Below are 18,020 nucleotides of genomic sequence, written 5' to 3'. Positions count from 1 at the left end.
TTAGGTGGAGTGGATGTTGAGGAGGACCAAGTCACACCCTGGATCTGGGCCTGGGCAGCTGTAAGTGTGGTCCACCAGTCAATTCTCTGCTGTCCTCACCACCAGAGTGAGCTCTCCAGCATTTCCCTGGCTATTTCACCTTTTCCCTTTACTAGATATAACCTTTATAATGGTGATAGAAAAAAAAAGTACATTTTTTGGAAGTCTCATATCCTGTTGCTAAGAGTATAAATTAGACTATTTTAGAAACTTCACTTTGGCCTCAATTATGTACATAAAAGACTATTTCCTGTAGTGATTTTATGGTCTAGTGGTCTGTGTTAAAGAGACCCTTCTGCATGAACCTAAGATTGTATAACATTCAAGATCTAAAATAAATATTTACTATGGTTACTCTTGCTTTTACAAGATGGCCAAGCCACTTGGAAAGAAGTATGGTAAATGAATCCCATGGGAAAATTTAAGTGGAGTAATTTAGAAAAAAAAAGAACCAATGAAAAAGTTTTAATTGATTGTGTAATAAAAATAAAATTCATCAGCACAATCAGGTATCCTAAGTAACGACCAGATTTGTGGTGACATTTACTCGTATTTTAATAAGTAAAGCTTGCCTGAAGATCAAAGAGTAAAACAACCCCACTCAAACCTCACTTGAGATTTATTGGGAGGGTACCAGAATGGAAAAAGGCAGCTCCCAGCTGGGAAGGCACAGGGCTTAGATAGGACTTCTTAGGGGTAGAGATTTTCCAGGGTGAAGATTTTCAGGGTGGGAATTGGTCGGATTTCAATCCCTGAACTTGGACAAACTCAGAGATTGGTTTAATTTCATGCTCAGGGATTGGTTGGTTTTGAGCCCAGGATTTGGTTGATTTTCTTGCTCAGGCTTTGACTGGCTTTCATCTTTAGGGGCATAGTGTGTTTCTTCGATTCTGGTTTCAGAGCTAAAATGTATTTTTTTCACTGGCCCCTTTTAACCTTTTGTATCTGGTTTTAGGTCAGGTTGTGATTTTTTGTCTGGCTCTTTTTAACATTTAGACTCTGATTTCAGGGTCAGAATGTGTTCCTTTGGTTGTACCCTACATTTATAAATAAGCTTTTTAATCCGTGCATAATGAATGCACTAGTTATATATGTTTGAATTTTCTCTTATTTTTGTTTATGTGTATATGGTGTATATTTGTGCTTTTACCTGTGTGTGAACACCTGTAAGGGTCAGAGGAGGACACTGGCACCTTGGAATGGTAAACAGTAAACCATCCATATGGATGCTGGGAATCAAACTTAAGCCTTGTGGAAGAACAGAAAGTACTCGACTTTTGAATCATCTCTCCAAATATCAAACAATTATTAAAGAATGTTTAAGACAGTTTACATTTTGTGACAAGTGTACGTTGGTGTGGTGCACACTGACCAAAAATCTTTATGAGTCTTTGTTTGGTTGGAGCCTCCAGCTCATTCCTACTTGATCTGGAAAGGCCCATCTCTCTCTCCAAACCCCACCCTCTCAGAGAATCTCCAACCAAGAAAAGACTCCAAAAAACCTGGTTCTGTATTCATGGTAACTGTGGCAGCTCTTCCCCTGAAGTTGTCAGCAGTCCAAGTCCTCAACTAAAGCATAATACTTGGGCACAAACTCAGCTTTTGGTGGACACTTCTTCACCATTTGCTTACAGGGTATAAAGGCTCCCTGCCTTACTTTAGGCGTCTAGCTTCTCCTGTCTCTTCTGCCATGATCTCTTTGGCTAAAGAAGTCACCCGGGAGTTGCTTTTGCTCAAATTGTTCTTTTACTTTTTCAGTTTGGCTTATTCTGGATTCCTGCATTGGCAGAGAATACTATTATCACGTTACAGAAAACCTATCAGCCTTCAATAATTTGTTACTGTAAAACTATCTTGAGTGCTAAAGTTTGGGGCCTATTGGTGGTACTGTTGATAGCAAGAATCATTTTCAGGGAAAACCAGGAAAGAGTGAGTGGTACTAGACTAGGTGGACACACTCAGAAAGAAAACCCAGTTAACTCTGAGTTTCCTGCTTAGGCTGGGACTCCACTCCTTCCTCTACACAGTAGTGATATCTCCAAGCATGTTCTTTTTTTCTGAGAATTTCTGTCTGTGCCTTTTCCTTCCAGGATACCTATTGCTGAAGCAGCATTGGCAAATAGGAGATCATTGCATTTCTGTCATGTCATGTTTGCTTATTGAGCGGGGAGAGGATCTCTTGCCTGGCTTTTGTCATGTTCTATTTTCCAGAGCTGGGATTGTATTTTCTCTGGAGTTTCAACTCCAACAGTTTAGACTCATTTTCATTTTCTCTGTTGCACTCAGCACCTTCCAGAAGTGCTAAGGCAGACCCCTTTCAGTCTCTCTACTCCAATTCTTACCATCCCGCAAGGGACCCAGGAAAGAGAAGCACAGCTGTCTGCACATCTGCCCCAAAGAGAAACACAGCTGGCTGCCCATCTGCTCCAAATGTCTGATGGCAATAGGTGCCTGCTGACCACTTTAGAGTCACCCTGAACTCTGTTTGGATGTATGTAAATTTCCAGGATTCAGGAATTTACTGCTTTTATTCACTCTGTTTTGTATGACCCACAATTGAGGTTTGTGTGTGAGTGTGTGTATGAGAATTGTGTACTAAAATGAATTATTGTGTGGTTTTGGAAATTCTGAAGAATTCTGAATAATAAAGACCAAGTTCATGCTGCTGCATTCTGGTCTCACAGGACTGGGCCTCTCACCTTCACATTACCTTTGCATCAGGGTTAGCTCTGGATAGTGTTTGAACAGTGACCTTTTTTACTGGAGGATAAGAGTCCCATTGCAGCCTCACACCCCTCATGTCATGACAGCAGGACACTAGGCAGGTTTAGAATTTAATTTTCTTCCTAGTCATAATTGAGGACTACACGTAGTTATTGTCAACTGTAGTAAATAAGATAAAAAAATTTGATTTTTCTATCGTTTTAACTCATGAAGTCTTATTGGACTACTCATTTTTAGTCTAAGGAGAACAAGACCTCAATTCTTGTAGATCTTTTTGTGCTTGAGGCAAAAATTAGCAAGTATTATTAATCTCTGAAGGTCAGGGGCCTGGACAGTTGAGATCAAGTGTGTGCTTTCCAGTAGTTCCCTTGGGAAGTTGAGGAGGCAGAAAAACTCAATACCACTACTCCCTGGAAGAAGACCCCCATGGGACCAAAGACACACACACACACTCTCTCTCTCTCTCTTGATAAGGATACATCAGTCATCTTGTCTTTCTTGCTTGGACACTCCTTTTTCGATCTGGCCTATGTACCAAGGCAGGTTGGCTTCCATGTCCTCCTTCCTCTTTTCCCCTTTTCCTTCCTCATGTTCCTTTTTCTCTCCCTCCTCTTACTTTTCCTCCTTCTCCCCTTCTTCTTCTGCATGTGTTCTTATCCCATGATCTCAGGATATGGTATAGTATATTTTACTGAGCCTTTTACAACAATATGAGAATGTTCCCATAAGTCCCTGCTTGGGTCTGAGCACTCCTTCTCTGATGCTTTCTTAGAACGAATCCAATTAGGCAGGAACACTCAGGGTGGGAAGCAGTGGCCTATTTGATTTCTAACTATATTACCACATACCAGGATCTCCTTTCCAACGCAACTGGTTAAACAATTTGCCAAATCAAATCATAATGAGACAACCTCTGGTCAAATGAGCACCCTTGGGTGGTGAATTGCGCTGCCTATCTATGATAACACTTAGTTGTACAAATGTCTTATTAATGAGTGCCATTATTTATCTTATCAAGATGATCTATAGGGAGAATGACTTGGCTCTCTCAGTTCAAAGGAATTCTGATCTTAATGTTCCTGTTACTTACATCTGGGTTTCCCAAATTCATGTTGAAATCCGACCCCTCAAAGTGGGATGTGACTAGGTCATGGGGGTGGTACTTTTAATGGATGGAATAAACAGACCCAAAAGACAGCCCCCTGAAACTTCTTCCTCACAGGACAAAGTAAGAAGGTGGCATCTCTAGACTACAGAGGGGCCCCAAGATATATCAGCCAGCACCTTAATCTAGGCTTTTGGGGCTCCGGCACTGTGAGAAATGAATTTACATTGTTTATAATATTTGTTGCAGCAGGTTCACAGAATGAGATAGGAAAGGAGCCTGTGTATTTCATTCTGATAAATGTCTACTAGGTTAAGGAAGTACTGGCCTCAGTCAGGTACAATTTGCCTCTTACTTGAGGCTATTGGCTTGTACCAAACTAACCCTAACAAGAACAACACACAGATGGACAGAAGCTCTCCAGTCTTTAGATTCTCATTGTGCTTTAAGGACAAAAGCTGTTCCATGATAAACATAATGGAATGAGTTTGTACCCAGGAGTCAGACTGGCCTTGCCCAGATCCAAGGGCTACCTATGGACCACCAATGACCTCTAAATTCAGCAGGAGAGCCATGCTTGATTGTGTTGTTTAAACATTAAATGAGGCTCTGGGAGAAGTACAGTCATCACAGAGAACCCAGAGCCCATCATAGCCTTGCATTAGTCAAGGCTTCTCTAGGGCATCAGAAGTATTGGAATGAATATGTATCCTGAAGCGGAGTTATTAGATTGTCACGCATTACTGGTGTTGGCTAGTCCAATAGTAGCCAGATAGTGAATACGGTATCTCCCTAAATATTTAGTGGATTTATTCTCTGAGGAAGACACAAGCCCTTCTAGCCAGTAGGATTATTTTTGAAGAGGATGAGGATGAAGCTAGGTAAGGAAGACCATCAGGGATGCTCCTTTTTCTTCCTGGTATGACTTTGTTGTAATTCAGCTTAGTTGTTCTTGTCTTACTAGATTTACAGTGTCAATATATTAAGCCAAAGGGGGGTTATATCAATGTTGGCATAATTATGAGGCCATAAGTGGTAAGCCTTCAATTGTAAATACTTTATCTATGGAAGGAGAAAATTAATATTTGACCCATTTTAGTAGTTTCTGTAAATTTTATGATTTTAGTTCAGCATTCAGACAAGAGTTGCTTTTTATACTAGATTATAGTGTTGTTATATTTAAATATTTCCTACTGAAAATTATAATAATTTATATTAGCTCACTGAAAATTAGTAATATGACACACACATACATACACACATGTAAATTTACATATCCACAAATGATATCCCTGATTTCTAAGTTACTGTGTGGAGATCCCTTGCTCTGGAGTCAACCACCATTTAGAGATGTAGTGCCCATAAGAATTAAGCTCTTGATACCCTTGAGGCTTTGATGATTGGTTGTTGTAGCATAAATTAATGGAACAGGATTTGAATAGCTCTGCTCTTCCTTGTATCAAATTCATAAAAACCACTTAGTGTTTTATTAGTGTCAATTCAGTAATAAATTACATATTCATAAAAGTAACAGCAGAGAGATGTGCTGTCAAGAAGTGTTCCAAACTTGCCTCCTGAGTTGTTCTTGTTAATAAAGAAGTACAAAGGCATTAGAAATGGTCTCTTATGAACAGTTCTCAGGGTGGCCTGGACTCTTCCATGTCTATACCTCATTTGTACCCCTTTAAGAATGACTAAAAATATGCTGGGATTTCCACCTACGACAAGGAGGGGCTGGATGGTATAATTTTGGCTTTGTTCCAGTTCATCCAGGAAATAGAACACTCTCCAATTCAATAGCCTGGCCTACTCTATAGGTCATAAAGGCAGTCTACTTCACAAGGACACATAATACACAAGGAAAGCATGCATAGATAGCTTTCTTGCTGCCCTGGATCATGAGGACACTGGCTTACTCTGCATCCTAGGCTCTCATGTCTCTTGCTATCTATGTGTTAATGAAAGATCATGATATTGCTTATTTGATATCACAAATCCTGGGCAAGCTGCTATAACACAAGCCTATGGTTTCATATGACACCTGTCTGATGTGTATGTTTGTGCATGTATGTGTGTGTGTATGAGCATGATATGTATGCAACTGCAAGTGTACACATGCCACAGCATGCATGTGGATGTCAGAGGACAACATGGATGTTGGTCGTTAAGTTCCAACTCCTTTGAGACAGTGTCTCTTGCTTGTCACTGTGTTTGCTGAGCCACCTAGCTATTTCTTCTAAGTTGTTCCTTCAAGTTTCTGCTTCTATGTTACCCATATTTTTACCTTTAATGGGGCAGAACAGCTAATAATTCAGTCCTGGTTGATTTTCCTATGGAGGATGTTGCAGAAGATGTATATCTAAGAACTGAGTGATACAAAATCACACGGAACAAGAAAAATAAAGGTAGATTACTGGGAAGAGTATGTAGGAAGGACTGTTTTATTCTAAGTGCCTAGTTGAATTTATTGGCAACTGTGGCATCAAAGAGATTGACAGGTTCTTGAATACAGCCACAGAGATCAGAGAGATCTATGAGTAGAGCCAGAGTGTAGGTATATTAAGGCAGGGTTCTGACTTTCTCTCTGTCTCTCTCTCTCTCCTTCCCTCCCTCCCTCCCTCCTTCCCTCCCTCCCTCCTTCCCTCCCTCCTTTTTCCCTCCCTCCATAAATATGGGAATTTATTGGAATGACTTACAGGTTTCAGTTCAACAACGGCTATTTATGAAGGGTAAGTCCAAGAATCTAGTGGCTGCTCACGAGGCTGAGTGTCTCATTTGGTCTGTTGGGTTCCTGAGGAAGGACTGCTTGTGCTGGTGAGATAAGAGTGGGCAGGTGAAGAGCATCCTTCCTTCTTCTATTGTCCTTATATAGGCTTCCATCCAAAGGTGTGGCCCAGATCAAAGGTCTCCTTTCCAGCATCATATTCCGGGTTAAAGGCGTGTGTCATCCAGCCTCAAGATCTGGATCACAAGTCTGCCCTCCATTTCTAGATTCTAGTTCATTTCAGATACAGTCAAGTTGAGAACCAGTAGGATTGAAGTTTCTAGGATTGAGGAGGTGTTTCCGTTCTTAAAATGTTGCCTTGCAAGTTTAAGCTTGAGGACTTGAGTTCAATGGCAGAACCCAGATTTTAAAAGCCCAGAATCATGGGCTTGTAACCCTTGTATGCTGGAGGTAAAGACAGGAAGTTTTCTGGAGTTCACTGGCTGGCCAGTCTAGCCTTAGTCATCAGTTCCAGTCCAGCAAGACACGTTTTCTCTGAGGAGGTGGACCGTGTTCCTGAAGATGACAGCCGAGGCTGGCTTCTGGTTTGTATCGGTGTGTGCACACTTACTCATCACGTATGCATACTTAAACAGACGCATATGCATAGAGGTTTTATAAATTATAGAAACGTTTTTATGACACTCTGAAAAATGTCTACTTGCATCCATGGTTATGAGGTGGAATTTTTCAGTGGAGTATTCTCCCTGTATTTCAGCCTGTGAAATCCACGTTTACTCAGAGGAGCCTCAGCCATTAGTGAGTTTCTGGTTTTGTTAGATGGTTTGCTTGTGCGATGAGGGGCTTTCCTGACTCTGAATAAAAATAAATTTCCATTTCCTAAATTCAGACCACTTCTCTTCGATGAATTCCTATTCCCGTGTTTAATAATTGAAGTTGGGAAAACACGTTCTTTTAATGATTTTCTTTTTCTAGAGAAAACTAAGAAGGCTTATTAGTAGCTCAAGTGTGATCACTCCCTTTATTCTTTTCTTATTGAGCTATCAAAGGGTTTTGCCAACGGCTTTGCTGTTTCCCTCGCTACCCCCTTTTCCTCCCGAATTATGGAAGAATTCAACTGGGCCCAGTGCTTTGTCAAATTGAATAGTTTTAATTGCCTTATTTGCAGTGGGAAAATCTTTTAATATTTCATTTTCCCCTCAAGATATTACATTCTTAGCCACATGACCCTCGTCTCTCCTTCATTGTGACTAAGAAGATGAGGTCACAGGCTCAGCTCTTTTCTTAGAGACTTTTATCTTTCTTTCACTTTTGCAGTTCTCTCCCCCTCCCCTTTCCTTCCCTGCTCCCTTATTTTCTTTCCTGTGTTACCTTTCATTCTGATTTCCTTCTTTATATGTCTCTCTTCATCTTTCTTTGGTGTAAATTGTCTTGCAACCCACAACTTACCTTTTATTTTTATCTCTCCCTTTTTTTTAAACATTAAAGCTAACATCAAATTCACTAAGTAGCTGCATCTGAGGCTGGCCTTGAACTCTTAATTATCTATCCTCTATCTTCCAAGTGCTGGGATTTTAGGTGTGGTCTATCACATTGGGCACCCTCTATCTGTCTGTCTATCATATATCATTGACATCACTCTGGTTCTTTATAAAGAATGGAGTTATACCTGAATGAATCTGCTTATGTTCTCTTTTGGCAGGTCATGCTCTGTTATTTCTTTAGCCAGTGTCTTTCTGCACACAGAAAGGAAGTGCCTGGTTAACAACACCTAGTTATTTCTTTTTGTGGTGTGTACATTTTTGTTGCTCCCTGATCACTTTTTTCCCTCTGGTTTCCTGCTGGGGACCATTGCTTGATATTCTTTTCTTTGCATAAAGCCACTTATGTGAAGGTCCTTTGGGCTTCTGTGTTACAAAGGCAAATGTGTCAGGCTCTGTTGACCAGGAAAGGGTCCCCGGCTCCTTTCTATTGCTAATGCATTTCCTTCCCAGCTCTGTGGCTGGCCTTGTGCCTTTTGACACACTCATCACACACGATTTAGTTTTTATCTCTTGTGAGTAGCACAAAGTAAAATTTGCTTTTTGTAACATGCTTTTACATCTTCAGGATCTATCTATCTATCTATCTATCTATCTATCTATCTATCTATCTATCTATCTATCTATCCTGAAGCTCTTATTTCTTTCCCCTGGGAAAAAAAGTTGTATTGTACAATTCTGCCCAGAATTCTCCTTTATACATAAAATTGTACATTTGTAAAATAGGAACTCTTTAAGCTTCTAAAAATGAGCTACTCCATTTTTAAATCTTATCTCAGTGTTAAGAATCTTATCCACCCCTGTCTTTATTTGATCAAAGTTCTATGATTTTTATTGTCTTAAAATTCTTTAAAACACTTAACATTTTTATGTTCTTTCCTTTAAATATATTATTTCTCTAAATACCCAATCCTCCTTCCTATGTATCTCTGGTTGTAAGCATTGCACATTGGACCTAATGGAGTGATATAGATATGAATAATTTGCATTGGTATGGATTTTAAGGTCAATTTTGTTATATGTATATGTATTTCTGTATATTTTAATCTTGATTAAGGTATTGTGATTGTGTAGTTCATTTTAAAATGTAATGTATAATTAGGAAATATAGGTTGCTAATGGATAATCATCGATGATAGTAAAGCTTGTAGTCATGTTAGATTTTCTGGATATATAGAGATATATTTCAGTTAGATAGACATTCTTCATAAATCTCAAAGACTGCAGAATATGGCATTTAAAATATTTTAATAACTTAGGGCTTTTCATGACAAGGAGACATGATTCCCAAACCTATGGTCTTATTTATTTCTCCACTTGTTTTCCAACACATTTGTGGACTTGTCTTTTTTCTAGAAGAAAAATTTAAAAAAAAAATGAAAGTACCTTTTGTACTATGTGGAAGCAATGACAGCCCAAAGGAAAATTTTGGAAAAGTAAATAGAAAAAAAATTTACTTTGGGGGACTGGTGAGATGTCTTAATGGGGGAATGGAGCTTGCTGCCAAGCTCAGTGACCTAAGTTCCATTTCTGGGACCTACATAGTAGAAGAAGAGAACTGAGTCTCACAAGTTGTCTTCTGACCTTAACCTGTGTGCCATGGCATGTAGAGCTACACACACACACACACACACACACACATGTACACACACACACAGAGACAGACAGACAGACAGACAGAGACAGACAGACAGAGAGACTTTATGTCTTTTTGGTGACTCTCTGAGTTCATTAGGGCTGCTTATGTGAACTCAAGACAATAAGGTGCTATTTACTTGAGCACAGTCAACTTACACATGACCACACCGAGTGAGAAAATTTCCCCATGCCCTGGTGTAAGAACTACACAAACACATTCTGATGTGTTTTGGAAGAGAAGGTGGCTGAAAAGTCTGTGGAGCAAGATGAGCATTGGGGTGGCAGTTTCCTCTGGAAAGAGCATTGAAGCTGCGTACTTTTGAGCTCAGTGTTGGCACTGTATTTAAGTCTCTAGCATGAGGATGAGTCTGTTGTCTTTCTGCCTCCAGAAAAATCTGCTGTGAGTTTCTCTTAGTTTCTCTATCTCTTGGCTCCCAAGATAAGCTCATCATAAACTCTTTTTTCTTTTTAAACTCTTTCAATTGTCTACTTTGTAGAACATCCCTCCATTGCTGGTGCACAAACTTGTACAGCCACTCTGAAAACCAATGTAGCAGTTTCTCAGAAAATTAGGACTCAATCTATCTCAACACCCAGCTATACCACTCTTGGGCATATACCCAAAGGATGGTCAATCATACCATTGGACACTTACAACTATGTTCATAGCAGTTGCCCCTCAACTGAAGAATGGTTAAGAAAATGTGGTACATTTACACAATGGAGTATTACTCCGCTGTTAAATAACAATGGCATCAGGAAATTTGAAGGCAAATGGATGGAACTAGTAAAATATCACCCCAAGTGAGGTAACCCAGACCCAGAATGACAAACACGGTATGTGTTCAATCATAAGTGGATATTTGCTGTAAAGGAAAGGATAACGATGCTATAATCCATAGACTCAGAGAAGGCTAGGTAACAAGGAAGGCCCAAGGGGGGCGCTCTTGGATCTTCCTGGAAAGAGGAAATAGAAGATATCTACTGGGTGGACTGCGGGTGGATGGGAATGGGAATTTGAGGGATCAGACTGGGAGCTGAATGGAAGTGGATGGTACTAAAAGAGATGACTGAAAAGGGGGGCCATTTTGGGATCAGGTAGAAACCTGGTACAATGGAAACTCCCAGCAATGTACAAGGATGATCCCTGCTAAGACTCCAGCAATAGTAGATATCTAGTCTGAACTGGCCATCTCCTGTGTTCAGATTGGTGACTACTCCAATTGTCATCAGAGAGCCTTCAATTACTAACTGATAGAAGCAGATGCAGAGACCCACAGCTAAACATTAATTTGATCTTGGGGAATCCTGTTGAAGAAGAAGAGGAAGGGTTTCAGGAGCCAGAGTGGTCAAATACATCTCTCTCTCTCTCTCTCTCTCTCTCTCTCTCTCTCTCTCTCTCTCTCTCTCACACACGCACACGCACACGCACACGCACACGCACACACGCTCACAGAAACAAATAGTCTGGCTCATAAGAACTCAGAGTTTGAATCACCAACACTGAGGGAACCTGAGTGGGACTCACCTAGGTCCTCTGCATATATGTGACAGTTGTGTAGCTTGGTCTACTTGTAGGATTCCTAACAATGGGAGCAGGGTCTAAACCAAACGCTTTGGCTGGTCCTTGGGAACCTTTTCCTCATATTGTATTGCCTTGTCTAGCTTTAATACAAAGTGAGGTGCTTAGTCTTACTGCAATTTGATATGCTACACTTTGTTGACACCCATGGGTGGTCTGCCTCTTTCTGAACAGAAACAGAGGAGGAACAGATTGTGGGCAGGAGGGGAGGGGAGGTGGGAGAATGGAATGGGAGGAGAGAAGGGAAGGGAAACTGGAGTTGGGATGTAAAACAAATAAGTTTAATAGATAGAAAGGTAGATAGATAGATAGATAGATAGATAAATACCACTCCCAAAACAGAATTTACGTGTGTCTACCTTCAGCTCTCCATAACAGAATAGTGAAAGATGCAGTTTTGAAATAATAGAAATCTGTTCTTCTCAGTTCTGGAGGCTGTGGGTTTCAAGAGGGAGAAGGTACTAGTGGCTCCAGTATCTCCCTTCATCTTAGATGACTGTGGTATTCTCCGGGATGTCTTTTATGATGATATTAGCCCCATGATTGACCTAGTTGTGGTTAACATGCATGTGCGCTCTCTCTCTCTCTCTCTCTCTCTCTCTCTCTCTCTCTCTCACACACACACACACACACACACACACACATATACACATATACTTGTGTGTGGTAGAGATAAGAGGATAGCTATTGGGAGTTAGCTTTCTCCTGTTATATTGTGACCTCTGGGGATCAAACTCTCAGGTCATCAGGCCTGTGATCAAGAGCTTCTACCCTTTGAATAATCTGACCAATCAGAGATAATATATTTTAAGTTTTCAGCTCTGATATTATCTTAATCTTAAAGACCTGTCTGACCCATTTTATAGCCTTTTTTTTTACTTTACTTCTAAAGTAATGCCTGCTTTTTCTCAAGGACTATCTCAGTAGAGTAAAACAATTGTGTCTACAGTGTACACACATTTATACACATTATGAATGACTGCGTAAGTGTGTGCAGGCTGTAATGGAGGACGAATATGATGGTGGTATCATAGGATTATATTGTCTTGTGAAGCTGTAGCCATATTAGTTTGTGTAAGACCATTGTGTGATGTTTGCATTCTAAAATTACAAGGACACATTTCTCAAAATGTACTTATACTCTTAAGTAACACATGGCTATATATTATATATATTCATATACATATGCATACACATCATAAGTGCATGCTATAAATGGGGAGAGGCAGAAAGAAAGGAGAGGATGGAAAAGAGAAAGAGAACTGAGAGAGGGAGGAGGGGAGAGAAGAGGGAATAACACAGCAGTCTCAAAGCAACAAGCCTCGGCTAACAAGTATGCGTGCTCTCTGTATTTCTGTATAAATGTGGAATTTGACATTCTCGAGGGGTCAGTGATGAAACCAATTCATTAACATTCCAGGGGGAGCAGTAATTTTTGCCTCAGAGTCTCGGGTTGCAAAGGTTCTCTCTCTTTTATTTCCTCAGCTTTTGTCCTTATTCTCTTTGTCGTTTGTAAGCTGACTGGTACACAGTGTTCTGAAAGCCACATCCCCGGGCTCTCTCTGCACTGCGCAGCTGAAAGATGGCACCGTGTCCTATAGTCTGTGAAAGAGCACATTTCCAGAATGTAAAAGGCAGAGAGGAGCACACAAAACCCGAAGCTTGCTTCATGAATCATTCCCTGTCTTCTGAGGAGAAAGGTGCCGTGAGGTAGATTTCGAAGTGTTTCTGGGAGAGTCAGCCCATAGAACAACCTGCAACCTCATGTCCCTGCTTTATCAGAATTGGGTGATTTCTTCCAACAAGAGAGGGAGAGCTACCTTTGACACCCATATGTCACATGACAGATTCTCACTACTCTGCCTGTATACAACATATTTTTCACTCGCTTGGGAATTGTGTTCCTGGGACAGAAAGCCATATGCTGTGGTCTGCTTAGAATTATGGGCATGGGATGAGATGTGTTCTTTCCAACCACTCTTTTTAAGTATATGTACGTGTGTGCCCCAATGTCTACATGTGCACCAATTATATGTATGTGTGCCGGAATGTCTACTTGTGCACCAATTATGTGTACGTGTATGCCTGAATGTCTACTTGTGCACTACATGTATTCTATTGCCCACTGAGACCAAAAGAAAGCATCCGATAGCCTGGAGTTGGAGTTGCAGGCTGTTGTGAGCCATCTGATAAGGGAGCTGGGAACTAAACTTGAGTCCTCTAAGATTGTGGTACTTGCATTTAACCACTGGCCATCTCTCTAGCCAGCATCAGTCATTTATGTGGTAACGTTTCTTGGATCAAAAGCTTTACAAAGCCAAATATTTATGAACTCAAGAAATGGAACCTTATAAGGTATGAAATGTGTAGTTGTTGGATTGTACAACTCTTCCAGGTGACGGAGAATAAAAGAATTTTAAGTTGTCAATATTCACACGTTGTATAAGAAACAGAATGAAGTCCATAAAGGCATCTGGAGTAAACATGGAGTAGTAGTTAGAGAAAGGACAGTCTTCGGCTCAAGCAGAGTTCTGTTCTGCTAAATCAGGGCTCCTTTCTGAGAATGCCAGTGACAATCACTTATAGAGCTTGAGAAATTCTTGAACAGAAGGAAAGAAGTCAAGGCTGGTGGACTTATGAACGAACACACATACACACACACTCACATGGGGCTGGTGTAGGCTGGAGACAATGACTGTGTGAATTACTATGTGGACTTCTTGAGTTTATGTGGTTTGGTCTGGGAAGTTGTTTGAGGTGCCTGATGTCTGTCTTCTGTGCACATGTTGGTAGACAGATGCTCAACTGAGGATATTATTATTATTATTAAGCCAGTTACTATTGTACTATCTTTATTATACTAATATTCATTTCATTGTTACTGTGTTGTTCTCCCATAAAGACAACTCCACTATATTTCCAAATATCCTACTGGAGTGTATTGACTGACTCTCAGGATTTTTTTTAAACGATTTTTTACTGTGGTTTTCAATTTCTTTTATCTATATAATTTTATTAATATTAGTTGTTGTGGTGTTTCTCTTTTCTCTTCCTACTGTCTTGATTCCCTCTGGTTTCCTTAGTTTATTTGATTCTGTCTCTTTCTCCCATGTTGAAAGTGGCCCATAAAAAGATATGTTACTCTTTCATTTTTATTTATTGATTTATTTTCGTGTGTATGGGTATTTTGCCTGTGTGTCTGTGCACTGTGTGTATGTCTGTTACCTTAAAAGGAAAAGTGAGAGTGTTGGATCTCTTTGAACTAGAGTTAAAGACAGTTGTGAGCCACCATATGGGTAACGGTCCTATGAGAGAACAGCCAGTGCTCTTACCCACTGAATAATCTTGACAGCCTCCAGGGAATATGCTAAATTTTTGGTAGTCTTTTAGTATGTTCAGAGACTTAGCAACAACATGTATAATATATTATATTATCTATAATATGTAATATATTATAATACACATGTTAATATAAACTATCTATTGTATATATAAGAAATACATACAAGTATGTCAAATACTTTCTATGTAGAGCTATTAAATTTCTATTGCTTTATCACAGAAGATCATAAGCATGTATTATTAAATAACATGCATTATTTGTACACAGGTCTGGAGATCAGATTAGTGTGGGGAGCAGGGCTCCAGGATGTATCTCTTGGCTGGGAGACAAGGTTTTGGGAAGTCTCTGCTGCTGAAATGACTGGGATTGTCAGGGCCACCAGGAAGAACCTCCATTGATGGGATATGGTGGGCACCAGTCTTATTGACCTAGTGGCTTAGAAAAAGATCACCATCTGGGAACACAGGCTCCATCTGGTCTAGTTTATGTGGAAGCTGGTCTCTCCTGCTCTTGATGGATGAGGCTTTTTTTTTCTTTAATTTTTTTTTCATTTTACATACCAACCCCAGTTCCTCCACCTCCCCCCTCACTGTACCCATCCCAACCCCCATCCACACCTCAGAGTGGTAAGGCCCCCTCTGAGGGGATACCAAGTTGAAGCAGGATAAAGCCTCTCCCCCTGTATCAAGGTTGATCAAGGTATCCCACCATAGGGAATGAGGTCCAAAAAGCCTGTTAATGTACCCAGGCTGTGTTATTCACCTGGGGTGAAGCTTTAGTAAGGAAGAGATTCCATCCAGTATTTGTCATCTCGAGGTCACTTACTGCAGTCTCTGTGCTATTAGTTTCTGACCACTTGAACCAGCAACCCTTTGCAGCCACACAGGGCTCTCTCACAGTCTTCTTTCTCCTCACCTAGTAATTTGTGTGTTTTCCATCTTGCCAAGAGCACCTCTTGCTGTCAATTCTCTTGTCTCACCAGTTCTGAGCTGCTGCAGTTGATGTGTATTCCTCCCAAACTCATGCACTGAAGTTCAATCATCAAGATACAGTTTCAGGTGGTGGTGCCCTTAGAGATGACTGGGACATGAAGAATCCTCCCTCGTAGATGAGGTACAACATAGATGAGGTACAAGTGTACCTATTCACCTTTCCCCACGAGAGAACACTGTATAGCTCTCCTTGTGTAGGGGGCACCAGGGCTTCATTTTGGGAGTTGACGGGGAGGCTTCACTGGATCTCCTAATTCCTTGACCTTGGATTATTCAACCTCCAGAACTATTAAAAAATATATTTCTTCTCTCTTTTTGCAAAGCTGCAAGAGTGGCCTGACAAACTACCATTTTGTCTTTTACTGTCTTCGAGCCTTGTAGCTACCTCTGTGGCATGTTTTCTTCTGGATCAGCATTTTCTCTAGAAAAAAATGTCCCTTAATGGCCCCATAAAACTGGATTTAATTGGTTAAAATGGAGAAAATGGATCTGACATTAAAATCAGACATCCATGTGGTTCCTTTGTAGTACCAGGGAGCCTTTCATGGGTTCCTGCATTTTCCTCCGAGAAAACAGCTTTTCTTAAAACATTAAAATCTGTTATCTGGGGAATAAAATATTTATGAAATCATTATGATGATTTTAAACACTATGCCAAGCATCTAAGTGTTGGATAATGACTGAGATTACAGGCTGCAATTTTAGGTGGGGATTCTGTCAGCATCTTTTTAGGCCTTGAATAAAATTACTTTTTCTTAGAACATTGTCTTCAGTTGGTAGCAGATGAAATATTAAATAAACATGCAAGCCTCAGAGGCTTCCACAGCCCTACTGAGGCTTGGTTTTATTGATGTACTCTTTGATGTCCTGCATGCTTTTCAAATATGTCATGCATTTTCTAAGATAAATTCCTCAGGCTGCAGTAGCATTGAAGGCAGAGAGCCCGAAGCAGCAAGGTGCATGCCCCATTATATCTTCTCGGGCAAGAGAACTCATCTAAATCTGAATTGCTACTTTGAAGAAATTTGTCATTAAAATAAACCCCCATTCCTTCTGAGGAGAGACAATTAAAGCCATTATTTGAGTGACACATTTGCCCTCAGGCAAGGGCTGCTTGTCTGTTTACTATTTGGTAGTGAAGAATCATACATGGCTAATCTTTAATTAACTTGTGAGTCATGTTCTCTGTTCTGTTCAGGAAAGAAACTCAAAAGACCATATAAGAGATTTGAAACCATTAAGGTTTGGGGGAATATTGATATTTAAGGGCAATAATCTTTACTGCATTATTTTAAAGAATCATATGGTAACACCTTTCGTAGAATTTGTTTTCATCCAACATCAGAAATGGCACTTCAATATAAGAAATGTATTTAAAAATATGAGCAGCTGGATTATTATGAGTTTTTCTTACTTAATAATTATTCTTCTGGATAAAGGGATGTTTCGATATCATTTGGCAGAGTCTGTATGGACAACTATGGGTATAATATGCCTTTTGGTGGGTTGTTTTTTCCCAAGAAGCCACTAAATTTCCCTGCAAAGGTGTTTAACTTCTAAAAGACTTGGTTTTCTCATCTGTGGAATGGAACCATGAGAGTGTGGTTACATAAGAAAATGTATGTATCATACCTAGATTTTCATCACTGTTAATTTGACATTAGTAAGAAAAGTAGTATACCACATTTAGTCCACTTTGTTTTTATTATTTATCTTTGTGTGAATATCTTTGTCATATACATGCAATGCAAAGACATAAGAATCCTTTTCTTGTATGTGTAGGCATTTTGCCTTCATGTATGACTATACCACATGTGTAGCTACTACTCATGGAGTCAGAAGAGGAAATTTGAGCTCTTGGAACTAGAGTTACAAGTGGTTGTGAGCTGCCATGTGAGTGCTGGGATTTGAACCTGAGTCCTCTGGAAGAACAGCCATTGCTTTTAACCACTGAGCCATCTTTCCATTTTGAAATCACTATTTTAAATTCTTTTTGGATGCATACGTAGTTATAACATATGTGCTACTACTAAGAAAAAAATATGGTAAGAAAAACTAAAACAGACATTTCATCTAATCATGTTGAAATAGGAGCGGCAGGGCTGCGTCCCCGGCACCCGGCCGCCCGCATGGCTAGGTTATACCCAGAAATAATTACACGGAAACTGTATTCTTTCAAACATTGCCTGGCCCGGCTAGTTCCAGTTTCTTATTGGTTAGCTCTTACATATTGTTCTAACCCATTTCTAATATTCTGCGTAGCCCACGAGCTGGCTTACCAGGGAGGATCTTAACCTGCATCTGTCTGGCGTGGGAGCATCATGGCGACTC

This window comes from Alexandromys fortis, unplaced genomic scaffold, assembly GCF_014885135.2.
Source record: "Alexandromys fortis isolate MF-2015 unplaced genomic scaffold, M_Fortis_MF-2015_v1.1 scaffold_5, whole genome shotgun sequence".
Lineage (NCBI taxonomy): Eukaryota > Metazoa > Chordata > Mammalia > Rodentia > Cricetidae > Alexandromys > Alexandromys fortis.
This window is presented reverse-complemented; position numbering follows the sequence as displayed.